A 17,483-nucleotide genomic window follows, 5' to 3' on the forward strand; every position below is an offset into this window, starting at 1 on the left:
TACACGCTCCTTACATCATGAGCGTGTCGGCTTTTTCTGCACTGGTAAATCCCATCGCATCGTTCACTCACACATATATATTTGTGTGTCTTTGTGTATACGGATCGGGAGGTAACTTCTGACGTTGTTTGTAAACTTACGGGAAATTACCCAGCGCTAGCCACAGGTAGAATTCTTCACCCGAATGAATTGCAGTATTTCAGTTCCTTCACCCGAGTGGATTGCAGCATTTCAGTTGAAACTAAAGCACCAGTAAGGACGCATTAGAGACGACTGTCGAATAGTAAACATTCGCCATACCACGAAGGACAGTCGCGACCAATGATCGGGTCTGAATCATGACGTTATGGTCAGAAGCCTTGTCAGTTAGGGAACTCGCTCGACGTGTGACCCGAGTTAAAGTGATTTGGTAGACGCATGGAATTTGTCCCAACCGACGGGTAGCGCTGAGGATTTACACCTTAAGGACCATCCATGTTCGACATGTGCACGAAACGATGGATAGCTACGACTTTTGAGTCAAAGAAACCGTGGGATGAGGGCTCCAGCACTGAATTAGGCTTTCGAAGAGGTTGCAGGACGTCATGTACCGCATCAACTGTTAGAAGATTAATGCATGATTCGAATCTCCATTCCCGGCGACCGTGGTGAGCACCACGTCGTACACCACAACACCATGAACCCCGTTACAGATGGGCATGAAATCATGCAGAATGGACGCCCCAGGGTTGTCGTCGGGTGTGTTTTACCGACATAACTTGAATCAGTTTGTACCTTCATAATCCCATACGACGTCTTTGGAGGCAACCAGGTAATATCTAACCCCCTCAAGACTGTTTCTGACGTGTGCTACGAGTTGATGGAATGATCTTATGGGATGGAATTACATGGGGCCACGGTACACGTCCCGTGGTTGCTGAGGGCAATCTCACTGCTCTACATTACAGGGACGAGATTCTGCAACCAGTAGTGAGCCGTTATCGCCCACATTTTTGTGACAATTTCATTTTGATGGTTGATAACCCTAGTGATCGTCGTGCTGTTCTCAAGAACGCGTTTCTTCAGCATGTTTGGGCCACCAATATGAAGAGGGCCATCTGTTCCTCAGACGTGAACCCAATCGAACGTTTGTGGGATCTACTGAAACGACGTTGACAACGACCACGTACTCTGTTCCACTTGTGCAGAATCGCCATTGAAGAGTGGAACAATTTAGATCGCGGCTGGCTTGATGATTTCATAGATGTATGGATTCATGTCTGCATCCAAGCAAGGAGGCGTTCCACAGCTTACTGATATTAATCAGGAGTGCTGTGACGAGCCTTCCATCGGAAACAGACGATTTCGTCGTTACACAACTTTTTTTTTATTTGATGATCTGGACACACCGCAAAGTAATACACAGGGTGCTCTAAAATTTCATCTACAAATTTCTAGGACTTGTAATGGGGACTGAGTAGACAATATGTTGAATTGGAACCCATGACCGGAAACGTATCGTTTCCGTGCGACAGCCTTTTTCAAAATGTTCAAATGTGTGTGAAATCTTATGGGACTTAACTGCTAAGGTCGTCAGTCACTAAGCTTACACACTACTTAACCTAAATTATTCTAAGGACAAACACACACACCCATGCCCGAGGGAGGACTCGAACCTCCGCCTGGACCAGCCGCACAGTCCATGACTGCAGCGCCGTAGACCGCTCGGCTAATTACCCGCGGCAGCCGTTTTAAAAGATGTTTGTTAGATAGGTATGCAACAGGTAGTCATTGTCGGAGGCGCTTATGTTGTATAGGCTGCTGTCAATTGAGGTCTGTCCTACTTCTGTTTCCTAGTTTGAGCCTCAATCACGTGTCTGTGGGTGTTGGAACAACACGGTTGAACAGAGCTTGGCAGAATATCCCGACATGATCCTTCCGTACGGCGAAACTCACGGTAATGAAGAGGTGCTCGTCACCTTTATCAAGATCGTCATCCACAACGTCCGACTCCTTTTCGATACAATTACGCAACAGGCTCGGGAAGGCGGTACGTTACCCGTCAGCAGATGCGACTGTGGTGCTCCAAGGAGAAGCCGCACACCCGAATTAGAAGAGGCCGTACTGCATCACAGTGATTCGTACGAACGTCATTCGTAGGCAGAATGTGTGCTCCGAACTTGGTGGTTGCCACATCGAACTTCAATTTCAGTGGACCAGAGTGATAACCCTCCTGCGAAAAGACGGTTTAATTTTAACTGTAAACAAAAGTGTTTGTGAAAAATGATCAAGTTTCGTTTTCCTTTCTTCATTTATTAAAGAGTAGAACCGTAAAACAAGTGACGTACTGCTCCACATCTAATAAATTACTAGTAAAAGTGGTCGCGTTACCAACATGTTTTTAAATGTAGCACGGAAACGGTACGTTCTGGGACATGTGTTCCAACTCAAAGTATTAACTACTCATTCCCCTCTACAAGTCCTACAAGTTTTAAGGGGAAGTTTAGAGCAGCATGTATACGCATGCCTCAAAGACAGTTTTTGTTTTCTGTGCCATGAATTTCGAAATAAAGGGATAATGAAAAACTTTTCCCATACTTATTCGACGCATGCTGCCACGGGATGGCAGATCCGTAACTGTTCAATACTGAGAAAAAAGGATAATTTTTTAATCTGTCCGTCTCAGTTGCGTTGATATAGAATTCAGCTTTTGTGGTTACCGCTCTCGGTCTGACAAGCCCTTTCTCGAACCACACACCTAAAATTACAGTGTACACTATGTGATCAAAAGTGTCCGGACTACCTGAAAAACGTACGTTTTTCGTATTAGGCAAAAACGTACGTTTTTCATATTAGGTGCATTGTGCTGCCACCTACTGCTAGGCACTCTATATCAGGCACCTCAGTAGTCATTAGACATCGTGAGAGAGCAGAATGGGTCGCTCCACGGAACTCAGGGACCTCGAACGTGGTCAGGTGATTGGGTGTCACTTGTGTCATACGTCTGTAGCGAGATTTCTACACTCCTAAACATCCCTAGGTCCACTGTTTCCGATGTGATAGTTAAGTGGAAACGTGAAGGGACACGTACAGCACAAAAGTGTACAGGCCGACGTCGTCTGTTGACTGACAGAGACTGTAATAGGCAGACATCTATTCAGACCATCACACAGGAACTCTAAACTGCATCAGGATCCGCTGAAAGTACTAAGACAGATAGGCGGGAGATGAGAAAACTTGGATTTCTTGGTAGAGCGGCTGCTCATAAGCCACACGCCAAACGACGCCTCGCTTGGTGTAAGGAGCGTAAACATTGGACGATTGAACAGTGGAAAAACGTTGTGTGGAATGATGAATCATGGTACACAATGAGGTGATTCGGTGGCAGGGTGTGGGTATGCCGGCCAGAGTGGCCGAGCGCTTCTAGGCGCTAAGGTCTGGAACCGCGCGGCCGCTACGGTCGCAGGTTCGAATCCTGCCTCAGGCATGGATGTGTGTGGTGTCCTTAGGTTAGTTAGGTTTAAGTAGTTCTAAGTACTAGGGGACTGATGACCTCAGAAGTTAAGTCCCATAGTGCTCAGAGCCATTTAGTGTGGGTATGGCGAATGCCCGGTGAACGTCATCTGCCAGATTGTGTAGTGCCCACAGTAAAATTCAAAGGGAGTGGTGTTATAGTGTGTCATGTTTTTCATGGAGGGGGTTGCACCTCTTGTTGTTTTGCGTGGCACTATCACAGCACTGGCCGACACTGATGTTTTAAGCATCTTCTTGCTTCGCACTGTTGAAGAGCAATTCGGGGATGTCGATTGCATCTTTCAACACGATCGAACATTTGTTAATAATGCACGGCCTGTGACGCAGTAGTTACACGACAACATCCCTGTAATGGACTAACCTGCACAGAGTCCTGACCTGAGTCCTATAGAACACCTTTGGGATGTTTTGGAACACCAACTTTGTCCCAGGCCTCACCGACCGACATCGATAGCTCTCCTCAGTGCAGCACTTCTGAAAAATGGGCTGCCATTCCCCAAGAAACCTTCCAGCACCTGATTGAACGTGTGGCTGCGAGAGTGGAAGCTATCATCAAGGCAAATGGTTGGCCAACACCATAGTGAATTCCAGCAATGGGGGGCACCACGAAATTGTAAGTCATTTTCAGCAAGGTGTCCGAATATTTTGATCACATAGTGTACCTGTCTTTCATTAATGTGTACAAACGGTACGTACAGTACGTCCATACTACGGGTACTCATATGCTTATACACACACATTGCTATTAACCATTGTTTTTGATAAAAATGGTGCCAAAAAGACACGAACAACGTTTGTACAGAAGGTTACGCAGTGGACAAGAAGTACCCTCATTGATCTTAGACTATGTGTCTGTTGCCACTGACTGACACAACGAAAGTGACAAATATTAGCCGGCCGGAGTGGCCGAGCGGTTCTAGGCACTACAGTCTGGAACCGCGCGACCGCTACGATCGCAGGTTCGAATCCTGCCTCGGGCATGGATGTGTGTGATGTCATTAGGTTAGTTAGGTTTAAGTAGTTCTAAGTTCTAGGGGACTGATGACCTTAGAAGTTAAGTCCCATAGTGCTCAGAGCCATTTGAACCATTTTTGACATATATTACCTACAGTAGTCAACAGGACACCTTTGTAGGTTTCGCCCTTATACATACGCGCATGCGCATATGGCTGCCTGTTAGTTCTCTATACTGCTACCGCAAACATTGACGGTTATTATTTTTTTTTTATGAAATAACGTAGTGTCCAATGGGAACATACAAAGCCAGGTGGTCAGGACTGCTCAAACCCTCTATATACAATACTGTAATTTTTTAGCAGGCAGGGTACAGTACCATGCATCTTGCATACAGGGAGTCGCGCAAAAAAAAAAAGAAGAAATCTTTTCTTACGTTAGCCACATATTGACTGAAAATAAAATTATATGTATTGGTATTGTGTGTGTGTGTGTGTGTGTGTGTGTGTGTGAGTGAGAGAGAGAGAGAGAGAGAGAGAGAGAGAGAGAGAGCGAGAGAGCGAGAGAGCGCGAATGTGAGATATGCGTACGTGGGAGAAGAAGCAGCGAGTGAAAAGATAGTTGCGTGTATTTTTGAGCTGTGTCTACAAGCGTTGTCAATTGAAGCTTGAGACCGCCAGGTTATGTAACAGCGTTGTGCGCGCAGCCGAGGCGACGCCTTGACGACGAACAGAGAGGGTCGGAAGCACCCCCGTGGCGCCGGAGGCGGAAACTGAAACTGGAGCGAGGCGAGATGAGGCGGGCTGAGGTGCCGGAGGAGTTTACGATACGGGGTCTCCCCGCTATAAAAGGGGTGGCCGGCGCGCCCTCGCGGGAAATGAAACATCACACACAGACGGCGGCGGCGGCGGCGGGAGGGCAGCACCTGAGCGCCGGCTGCCCGGTTTAATCTCGCTAATGCAGCCGCGGGGGCGTCTTTCAGCGTTATTAGGGCGGCGCGGTGGGCGCGCAGATAACGAACGCTCTATTAGCGCGAGCCACGCCGTACCTGTTGTGCGCGCGCCGGGGGCAACTGCCGCGCTTGTCCCCGCGTCACGCGGGGCTTCCCCGACGCCAGGCTGCCAGCCAGTTAGCCGAGAGGGAGGCAGGGTGGCCAATGGCGCCACTCCGGGCCTCGACGGCGGACAGCTCTCCGGCGACGTAGCTGGCCTGTCAGTTTGGCTCGATGATACTGAGCACCAGCGGTTCTAGGCGCTCTGTCCGGAACCGCGCGGCAGCTACGGTCGCAGGTTCGAATCCTGCCTCGGGCATGGATGTGTGTGATGTCCTTAGGTTAGTTAGGTTTAAGTAGTTCTAAGTTCTAGGGGACTGATGACCACAGATGTTAAGTCCCATAGTGCTCAGAGCCATTTGAACCATTTTTTTTACTGAGCACCTCTGTCGCAGCCCCATACTTCGATGTTCTTGGTGCAACAATTAATGGCTAAAAACTAGTGATAACACTGTTATAATTCATATCAGACTTTATTGATCCAAGTTCATTTTATTATATGCCCTCAATATAATCGTCCCTCATCTTGATCATCTTCCCCCACACAGGTGGAAAGGGTCATACACTGTTATCGCGTCTATCTCTATTGTTGTCTCGTAAGGATGACCCTATGGTACGGATGATGTCTCTTGTACTGTAGCATGTGCCATGAAGAGGGTCCTCCTCTGACGAGTAGGTCATACTTGCATGGACACATATTGAGTGAATACGGTGTACATTCCACAATCTCCCCCCCCCCCCCCCCGGCCGCATGCAAGAGGTTCACCGTGTAGCACCGTGCGTTTTCGTTAATGATGGTGGGAAGCAGTCCGTCGGCGTGCCAGCTACACCAGGGAGGCAAGGATCTCTCACTCGTCTTGTTGTCCGTGTGCGGTCATCCCGTACGGGGCCGACCTTAAATGATATCCCATAACACTTACACCCATATCACCAACATACCATATAGCAATGGTGCATCACCACACGCCACTCACAGACCCTGAAAGCATTGTTGTGTGCTACTTCAATCTTGATCCATTCATTTTGTGCGTGTTTCCTTAACATGCTGCTACAGCGCTTGAAGAGGCCTCCCGCACTTTCAGACAGTACACATAGCAACTGACTCAAACACAGCCGTCGCCGCTCACTGCACTGGTGACTTTCTGCATGCATGCTGTTGGACACGCAGCCTTTGCGTTACGGCAGTGTTGCCATCACTTTTTAACCAGCTCTAGTATTAGTGGACGCCAACGGCCTTGCTGCAGCGGTAACACCGGTTCCCGCCAGATCACTGAAGTTAAGCGCTGTTGGGTTGGGCTAGCACTTGGATGGGTGACCAACCAGTCTGCTCAGCGCTGTTGGCAGGCGGGGTGCACTCAGCCCTTGTGAGGCAAACTGAGGAGCTATTTGATTGAGAAGTAGCGGCTCCAGTCTCGTAAACTGACGTACGGCCGGGAGAGCGGTGTGCTGACCACGTGTCCCTCCGTATCCGCATCCGGTGACGCCTGTGGGTGAGGACGATACGGCGGTCGAGCGGTTTGTTGGGTCTTCCGAGGCCTGTTGGGACGGTGAGAGAGATTAGTAGTAGTAGACATCAGTGTTTGTATGTGTCCACCCTTCGCCTTTGTGATGGCCTGAACTCTGCTGCGTACACTTTAAATGTGTCTGAATGTCTTCAGAGGAATGGCAACTCATTATTTCTCAAGAACGGAAATCAGAGACGGTAGCGACGCTGATGCTGACCTCTGAAGCGAAGTCGACGTTATACCTCATCCCAGAGGGGTTCCATTGCATTCAGATATGGCCTCTGGGTAGACCAGTCCATATCAGCAACGTTATTGTCCACAAACCATTTCCTCACAATTGCTGCTTTATGACAGGGTACACTGCCATGCTGATGAAACAATCATCGTCTTCGACTTGTTCCTCTACTGTAGACAGTACACAATGCTATAAAATGAGTTCATATCCTTCTACATTTAGCGTTGTTTTAAGTGCAGTATGGAGGCTAGACACTAAACACGAAAGCACCGTCATACCGTGACAGCTCCTCTGTATCTCAATCGTGCCACTACGCATGGCCGGCCGCTGTTGCCTAGCGGTTCTAGGCGCTTCGGCTGGGACCGCACTGCTGTTGCGGTCGCACGTTCGAATCCTGCCTGGGGCATAGATGTGTGTGATGTCCTTAGGTTAGTTAGGTTTAAACAGTTCTAAGTCTAGCGGACTGATGATCTCAGATGTTAAGTGCCATAGCACTGAGAGCCATCTGAACCACTACGCATGACCGAGCGAGGTGGCGCAGTGGCCAGCACACTGGACTCGCATTCGAGAGGACGACGGTTCAATCCCGCGTCCGACCATCCCGATTTAGGTTTTCCGTGATTTCCCTAAATCGCTCCAGGCAAATGCTGGGATGGTTTCTTTGAAAGGGCACGGCCGATTTCCTTCCCCGTCCTTCCCTAACCCGATGAGACCGATGACCTCGCTGTCTGGTCTCCTTCCCGAAAAACAACCAAACCCACTACGCGTGATGGCAGATAACGTTCTCCGCGCATTTGTCAAACTCAAACCCACCCATCGTATTTCCACAGGGTAGAGTGCGGTTAAACACTCTAAATCACTTGTTTCCAGTTACCCACTATCCTGTGACGTCACTCTTTCCACCACTACAGGTGTCGCTTAGGCCTGGCTATGGAAATGTGTGGCTTATGAAGAGCTCCTCGACCACTGTACCCCGTTCTTCTTAACTCCCTTTGAACAGTTATAGCCGGCGGCGGTAGCCGAGCGGTTCTAGGCGCTTCAGTCCGGAACCACCCAGCTGCTACGGTCACAGGTTCGAACCCTGTCTCGGGCATGGATTTGTGTGATGTCCTTTGGTTGGTTAGGTTTAAGTAGTCCTAAGTCTAGGGGACTGATGACATCAGATGTTAAGTCCTACAGTGCTTAGAGCCATTTGAACAGGCATAGCGTTAGCTGAAGTGCTGGTACTACTATCGAACTCACGAGTGATTCCTTCCGCTGATTTCATACGATCTTCTACAGCCATCGTCCGCAATGCTCGACGGTCCCTGTCCTTTAATGTATGAGATCCTCCTGGTCTTGTTTTGTCTGTGGTTATTCCTTCACTTTTCCACTACACTGCCGTATCATGAAATAATTCTTACTCAGTGAAATTTTTAGTTTGTGTTTTGTACGTACCAGGTGGCCACTAAACTAATAGTATTCCGAGTGCTGCAGTGCGGGCAGTATATATCGCAGGATGTTGAAATATCGTAGGTATGATCATTGGTTCGTACGCTGAAAAAAAAAGTTTCACTTTCTGTTACAATGTGAAAATATTGCACTGTAAGCATTCAGAGTCGTGTTGGAGGAGGAAAAGGAGAGGAACAATGAAATCCATGATAACAGTGGTTTTCTCATGTTTATTAATGTGTGGTCTCAAGTTAACAGTTCAGTATGATTTCCCAGACTCAGCAACATGGCTGTAACTGTAACACCGCATGTCTACGTTTGCTCGCAATTTATCCAGTGTAATCAGAGCGATATGTCATCGTATCCTATTCTTCAGATCATGAAGGGTCAGGATACATCCCTAATAGATACGATCTGTCAGATATCCAAAAATGTTTCAAATGGCTCTAAGCACTATGAGGCTTAACATCTGAGGTCATCAGTCCCCTAGACTTAAAACTACTTAAACTTAACTACGTCACACACATCCATGCCCGAGGCAGGACTCGAACCTGCGAGCGTAGCAGCAGCGCGGTTCCGGACTGAAGCACCTAGAACCACTCCGCCACAGCGGCCGACTCAGATATCCAGACAAAAAAAAAATGGTTCAAATGGCTCTGAGCACTATGGGACTCAACATCTATGATCATCAGTCCCCTAGAACTTAGAACTACTTAAACCTAACTAACCTAAGGACAGCACACAACACCCAGCCATCACGAGGCAGAGAAAATCCCTGACCCCGCCGGGAATCGAACCCGGGAACCCGGGCGTGATATCCAGACAACCAGAAGTCATATGGATTGAGATCGGGGGGAGGGTCTGGAAGGTCACACATCTTGAAATGACCTAGAGATGACGCTGTGATCACCGAATGTTTCACCTGGCAAGCGAAATGTAGTGTCGCCCCATCTTACATGAAAATAATGGTGTGGACACAGTGGCGTTCTCGCAAATCTGTAATCACTTGTTGCACAAGGAGGTCCGTATAACTTGCAGATGTCCCTCTACCTAAAATGTCTACGAGGTGTCATTTTCTCCAAGAAAAGCAGACCGAGAATGAAGCAGCTTGTGAAACATCGTCATATAAGCTGAGTGCAGTGGATCATCCTGCACAATATGCAGCGGTGCAAAACCCCATATGCGACAGTTCCGGGCATGACGGAGAGTAAAATCTGCCTCGTCCATCGAAAGAATATTCCCCCGTCACATGTCATCCGTTTCCATGCATGCCAAATAACGAAGGGCAAAGTCACGGCGTTGTAGCCTGTCTTAGGGCTTCATTTGGTACAGATACTGAATCTTGCAGGGAGACAAGTGTAAAACGCGCCGCAAAAATGTTTGAACTATTGTCCAGGGAAGAGGCAGTTCCCGTGACACAGCTCGAACATCAGCCGTCTGTAGCAGCAGCAGCTTCATCAACAACTGCCATGGTAATGGACCGCCTCCGTCTCCATTTTGCCCCATCTAATTACCTGTTTCTTCGGATTTCTTGATCATATTTTTTTAGCCCATTTATTGATATGAAGCTTTTTTGCAGCTGTTTCTGTCGGCGATATTCCTGCAATGCAGCGCTGCTATTGCTGCAGTTATGATAAAACAACTTTATCAGCAGTGTACCAATTTCTTCTCACTAGCCGTTGCATTTCGTACTGGGAGCTTCAACCTTCTTAAACCTTTACACGGACAGTCAATAAACAAAAGAAAAACCGAGGGAGGTGGCGCAGTGGTTAAAACACAGGACTCGCAGTCGGGAGGACGAGATTTAGGTTTTCCGTGATTCCCCTAAATCACTTCAGACAAATGACGGGACGCTTCCGTTGAAAGTTCACGGCCGACTTCCTTCCCCATCTTTCCCTAGGCCAATGGGAACCGATGACCTCACTGTTTGGTCCCTCCCCCATATCAACCAACGAACCAACAAAAGAAATCGACACGTGTTGCCAAGCGACAAATAGCATAATGACGTTAAAAGAAGAAACATTTCACATTATGACTTGTTACAATGTCATATTTTCACCTGTGGCACAAAGCGGAACTACACTACTGGCCATTAAAATTGATACTCCAAGAAGAAATGAAGATGATAAACGGGTATTCATTGGACAAATACATTATAGTAGAACTGATATCTGATTACATTTTCACGCAATTTGAGTGCATAGATTCTGAGAAATCAGTACCCAGAACAACCACCTCTGGCCGTAATAAAGGCCTTGATACGCCTGGGCATTGAGTCAAACAGAGGTTGGATGGCGTGTACGGGTATGTACAGGTACAGCTGCCCATGCAGCTTTAACACAATACCACAGTTCATCAAGAGTAGTGACTGGCGTATTGTGACGAGCCAGTTGCTCGGCCACCATTGACCAGACGTTTTCAATTGGTGAGAGATCTGGAGAATGTGCTGGCCAGGGCAGCAGTCGAACATTTTCTGTATCCAGAAAGGCCCGTACAGGACCTGCAACATGCGGTCGTGCATTATCCTATTGAAATGTAGGGTTTCGCAGGGATCGAATGAAGGTTAGAATCGTAACACATATGAAATGTAACGTCCACTATTCAAAGTGCCGTCAATGCGAACACGAGGTGACCGAGACGTGTAACCAATGGCACCCCATACCATCACGCCGGGTGAAACGCCAGTATGACGATGACGAATACACGCTTCCAATGTGCGTTCACCGCGATGTCACCAAACACAGATGCGACCATCATGATGCTGTAAACAGAACCTGGATTCATCCGAAAAAATGACGTTTTGCCATTCGTGCACCCAGGTTCGTCGTTGAGTAGACCATGGCAGGACTCCTGTCTGTGATGCAGCGTCAAGAGTAACCGCAGCCATGGTCTCCGAGCTGATAGTTCATGCTGCTGCAAACGTCGTCGAACTGTTCGTGCAGATGGTTGTTGTCTTGCAAACGTCCCCATCTGTTGACTCAGGGATCGAGACGTGGCTGCACGTTCCGCTACAGCCATGCGGATAAGATGCCTGTCATCTCGACTGCTAGTGATGCAAGGCCGTTGGGATCCAGCACGGCGTTCCGTATTACCCTCCTGGACCCACCGATTCCATGTTCTGCTAACAGTCCTTGGATCTCGACCAACGTTTCACCAGCCAACGCCGGTCAGCGTTGGAAACTTTCCTCAGCACGTTGTAGGTGTCGCCCCAGGCGTCAAGCTTGTGTGAATTCTCTGATAAGCTAATTATTGCATATCACAGCATATTCTTCCTGTCGGTTAAATTTCGCGTCTTTAGCACGTCATCTTCGTGGTGTAGCAATTTTAATGTCCGGTAGTGTATTATCGTATACTTCGGGAGCGCACCGATTAATGAACACATTATAACGATCCCGTACTTGGCTTAGCCGATGTATGGATAACTGGTGGCGGTTTTCACTCCCTTGTATTATTAATCATATCTGTATATTAATGCTTTAGATTAGTTTGTTTATCTATTTTAATTCATGGATAGTTATCTGATTTCCAATTTTTTAAGGATGTTGTCAGCATAAATGTTACAAAAAGAGAGTGAAAGGGAACTCTTCGGTCTCACTTCTTTGTATCAAAAAAAAGTCACTGCCAGCAACTGATATGGTTGCGATCTTACAGGCCGTACTGTGAGGTCTACTGGAAAAGTAATGAGACTGACAACACTGTACATCAGTGATAATACTGCTACCTTCCCCTTCCAAGGCACTTAGGTTGGATCCCGCGTCTGACACGGCGCCAGCTTGAACATGTTGCAGGTGCTATGAGTATAGGAGTGTTGAGAGTGTCAGAACAGGTTCTTCCTAAGTGCCTTACGAATAGGGCTGTGAACGTAACGACTAAATTTACTTTTGTATGTTTTCAGTATTGTCGAGATACATACCCCGTACAAAGTATTCGTTACTCGTTTCCTTTGTTACTGAACGTCATTGCTGATGCAACGATGTACGTGTAGATGTAGATTACAAAAATATTGTTTTTCTAACCTATCAACTTGTCGGTACAATCATGCTCGTGAATGAGCCATTTTTGTCCGCAGCTCGCGGTCGTGCGGTAGCGTTCTCGCTTCCCGCGCCCGGGTTCCCGGGTTCGATTCCCGGCGGAGTTAGGGATTTTCTCTGCCTCGTGATGACTGGGTGTTGTGTGATGTCCTTAGGTTAGTTAGGTTTAAGTAGTTCTAAGTCTAGGGGACTGATGACCTCATACATTAAGTCTCATACTGCTCAGAGCCAGTTTACCGGTTGAGGGTGGGGTTTTGAACTTTTCCTTCAGAAGTTAGTTGGAGTGACGCCACTCCCTGGATTGCCGATTTGTTTCCGGTTCGAAGTGATGAACTCATGTTTCATCGCCTGTTTCAGTGTTCGAAAGAAAATTGTCACGATCGGCCTCGTAACGCACAAGAAATGTCGAACAAATGGTCCTTCGTTGTTCTTGTTTGTCTTGTGTTAGGCGGCGAGGAATCCAGCGGATACACGTTTCTGAGAAACCCAACAGGTGGACGAGAAGTGTCAGCACTAAAACAGAGCCGTGCAGTTGTCTTTAATTGCGATCCGTCGAACGGCTCGAATGAGAGTGTCCCAACGTTCGGACTTTGCAGGACTCACAGCTCAGTGCGGACGGCTGGCACCCAGGAGACCGGACAGGTTTGCCCGACCTTGTTGCAATGATGACAGACGCCTCGACCAACGAATCACCGTGCTTTTGCTCACTTTCAGGTTTCCGCAGGCAATTTGCAAGCGCCTGGAATATCTGCGATTCTCTGATTTCGCGCCAGATGAAATTCATTGACAGCTCTCCGCTTGGGACTCACCTTCGTTGTTGTTGTTGTTGTTTTTGTTGTTGTTGTTACGGTCATCAGTCCGAAGACTGGTTTGCTGCAGCTCTCCATGCTGCTCTCTTCTGTGTGAACCTCTTCATCTCCGAATAACTACTGCAGCTTACATCCTTGGTGAATCTGGTTACTCCATTCATCTCTCCATCTACATCTATGTGGATACTTTGCAAATCACGCTTAAGTGCCTGACAGAGGGTTCCTCGAACCATCTTCACAATAATTCTGCCGGCCGGAGTGGCCGAGCGGTTCTAGGCGGCACAGTCTGGAACCGCGCGACCGCTACGGTCGCAGGTTCGAATCCTGCCTCGGGCATGGATGTGTGTGATGTCCTTAGGTTAGTTAGGTTTAAGTAGTTCTAAGTTCTAGGGGACTGATGACCTCAGAAGTGGAGTCCCATAGTGCTCAGAGCCATTTGAACCACAATAATTCTCTGTGATTTCACTCTCGAATAGCTCGCGGAAAAAACGAACACATATCTTTCCGTGCGAGCTCTAATTTCCCTTATTTTATTATGATCATCTTTCCTGCCTATGTAGGTAGCGTCAACAAAATATTTTCGCATTTGGAGGAGAAAGTTGGTGATTGAAATTTCGTGAGAAAATTCAGCCGCAGCGAAAAACGCACTTGTTTTAACGATGTCCATCGCAAGTCCTGTATTATGTACGTGACACTCTTTCCCCTATTCGCGATAATACAAGACGTGCCACTCTTCTTTGAACTTTCCCGATGTACTACGTTAATCCTATCTGGTAAGAATCCGAGACCCCGCAATAGTACTGCAAAAGAGGACGGACAAGCGTAGTGCAGACAGTCTCTTTAGTAGCTCTGTTACATTTTCATGTTCTGCCAATAAAATACAGTATTTGGTTTTCCTTCACCACAATAATTTCTACGTGTTATTTCCAATTTAAATTATTCGTAATTGTAGTTCCCAGGTATTTCGTTGAGTTTACGGCCTTTAGATTCGACTGATTTATCGTGCAACCGCAAGTTTAAAAGATTCCTTTTAGCAATCATACGTTTGACTTCACAGTTTTCATTATATAGGGTCAATTGCCAATTTTTGCACCATTCAAATCACTTTGAAATTTGTTTTGATCTTCTGATGAATTTATTAGGCGATAAGCGACAGCAATTTCTGCAAACAACCTAAGATAGCTGCTCAGATTGTCTCCTACATCGTTTATATACAGTCCTGGAAATAGAAAAAAGAACACATTGACACCGGTGTGTCAGACCCACCATACTTGCTCCGGACACTGCGAGAGGGCTGTACAAGCAATGATCACACGCACGGCACAGCGGACACACCAGGAACCGCGGTGTTGGCCGTCGAATGGCGCTAGCTGCGCAGCATTTGTGCACCGCCGCCGTCAGTGTCAGCCAGTTTGCCGTGGCATACGGAGCTCCATCGCAGTCTTTAACACTGGTAGCATGCCGCGACAGCGTGGACGTGAACCGTATGTGCAGTTGACGGACTTTGAGCGAGGGCGTATAGTGGGCATGCGGGAGGCCGGGTGGACGTACCGCCGAATTGCTCAACACGTGGGGCGTGAGGTCTCCACAGTACATCGATGTTGTCGCCAGTGGTCGGCGGAAGGTGCACGTGCCCGTCGACCTGGGACCGGACCGCAGCGACGCACGGATGCACGCCAAGACCGTAGGATCCTACGCAGTGCCGTAGGGGACCGCACCGCCACTTCCCAGCAAATTAGGGACACTGTTGCTCCTGGGGTATCGGCGAGGACCATTCGCAACCGTCTCCATTAAGCTGGGCTACGGTCCCGCACACCGTTAGGCCGTCTTCCGCTCACGCCCCAACATCGTGCAGCCCGCCTCCAGTGGTGTCGCGACAGGCGTGAATGGAGGGACGAATGGAGACGTGTCGTCTTCAGCGATGAGAGTCGCTTCTGCCTTGGTGCCAATGATGGTCGTATGCGTGTTTGGCGCCGTGCAGGTGAGCGCCACAATCAGGACTGCATACGACCGAGGCACACAGGGCCAACACCCGGCATCATGGTGTGGGGAGCGATCTCCTACACTGGCCGTACACCACTGGTGATCGTCGAGGGGACACTGAATAGTGCACGGTACATCCAAACCGTCATCGAACCCATCGTTCTACCATTCCTAGACCGGCAAGGGAACTTGCTGTTCCAACAGGACAATGCACGTCCGCATGTATCCCGTGCCACCCAACGTGCTCTAGAAGGTGTAAGTCAACTACCCTGGCCAGCAAGATCTCCGGATCTGTCCCCCATTGAGCATGTTTGGGACTGGATGAAGCGTCGTCTCACGCGGTCTGCACGTCCAGCACGAACGCTGGTCCAACTGAAGCGCCAGGTGGAAATGGCATGGCAAGCCGTTCCACAGGACTACATCCAGCATCTCTACGATCGTCTCCATGGGAGAATAGCAGCCTGCATTGCTGCGAAAGGTGAATATACACTGTACTAGTGCCGACATTGTGCATGCTCTGTTGCCTGTGTCTATGTGCCTGTGGTTCTGTCAGTGTGATCATGTGATGTATCTGACCCCAGGAATGTGCCAATAAAGTTTCCCCTTCCTGGGACAATGAATTCACGGTGTTCTTATTTCAATTTCCAGGAGTGTACATAAGGAACAGCAGAGAGCCTGTAACACTAACTTGGGGAACACCAGAAAATACTTCTGTTTTACTTGATGATTTTTCGTCAATTACTACGAACAGTGACCTCTCTGACAGGGAACCACGAATCCAGTCACATAACTGAGGCGATATTCCATAAGCACGCAATTTCACTGCAAGTTGCTTATGTGGCACAGTGACAAAAGCCTTCTGGAAATCTAGAAATATGGAATCAATTGCAAATCCCTTGTCAATAGTGCTCAACACCTCGGACGTGTAAAGAGCTAGTTGCGTTTCACAAGAACGATGTTTTCTAAACCCATGTTGACTGCGTGTCAAAAGATGGCTCTGAGCACTATGGGACTTAACATCTTAGGTCATCAATCCCCTAGAACTTAGAACTACTTAAACCTAACTAACCTAAGGACATCACACAACACCCAGCCATCACGAGGCAGAGAAAATCCCTGACTCCGCCGGGAATCGAACCCGGGAACCCGGGCGTGGGAAGCGAGAACGCTACCGCACGACCACGAGATGCGGGCGTGTCAAAAGACCGTTTTCTTCTAGATAATTCATAATTTTCGAATACAATAAATGTTCCAAAACCCTACTGCCTATCGCCGTTAATGATATGGGCCTGTAATTTAGTGAATTACTCCTACTACCTTTCTCTTGGTTTCTCTCAACGATTTTTATCCTCCATACTTTCCTCTAATAGTATACTGGTGATCCCTTAATGTCTCATAATGTGTCCTTTTAACCGATCACTTCTTTTGGTCAAGTTGTGCCTCAAATTTCTTGTCTCCCCCATTCTATTCAGAACCTCCTCTTTACTTACGTGATCTACCCATCTAATCTTCAATTGTTTGTAGCACCACATTTCAAAAGCTTCTATTCTCTTCTTGTCTAAACTGTTTATCATTCACATTTCACTTTTATGCATGGCTACATTTCAAACAAAGACTTCCTAACTTCCGTTACAGACGCCATTTTAAAGGCTATCTATAGCGCCGCTGCGTATCGGAACTTCATGATACTAAAAGGGCTGGAGTGGGAATATTCTACGATCTCCCACAACAAAGTTCGCATTTTTTCGACCTAAATTAGCTGTGAAAAAAATGTGTTGCATTACTTAGTGAACGCCCCTCGTAATTCGAAACTGAATTTCTATGCCATGACACACGTAGGCCACTACAGGCCACTTGCCGTAGACCTGTAAAAAAACTTCCAGTTCGGCACGAACGTGAGGCAAAGAAGATAGGCAAGCAACGAAAGATTTCCGTTGTTAGGAGTCCGCTGGGGGTAATGGTATAGAGGAA

This window comes from Schistocerca cancellata, chromosome 6, assembly GCF_023864275.1.
Source record: "Schistocerca cancellata isolate TAMUIC-IGC-003103 chromosome 6, iqSchCanc2.1, whole genome shotgun sequence".
NCBI classification, from domain to species: Eukaryota; Metazoa; Arthropoda; class Insecta; order Orthoptera; family Acrididae; genus Schistocerca; species Schistocerca cancellata.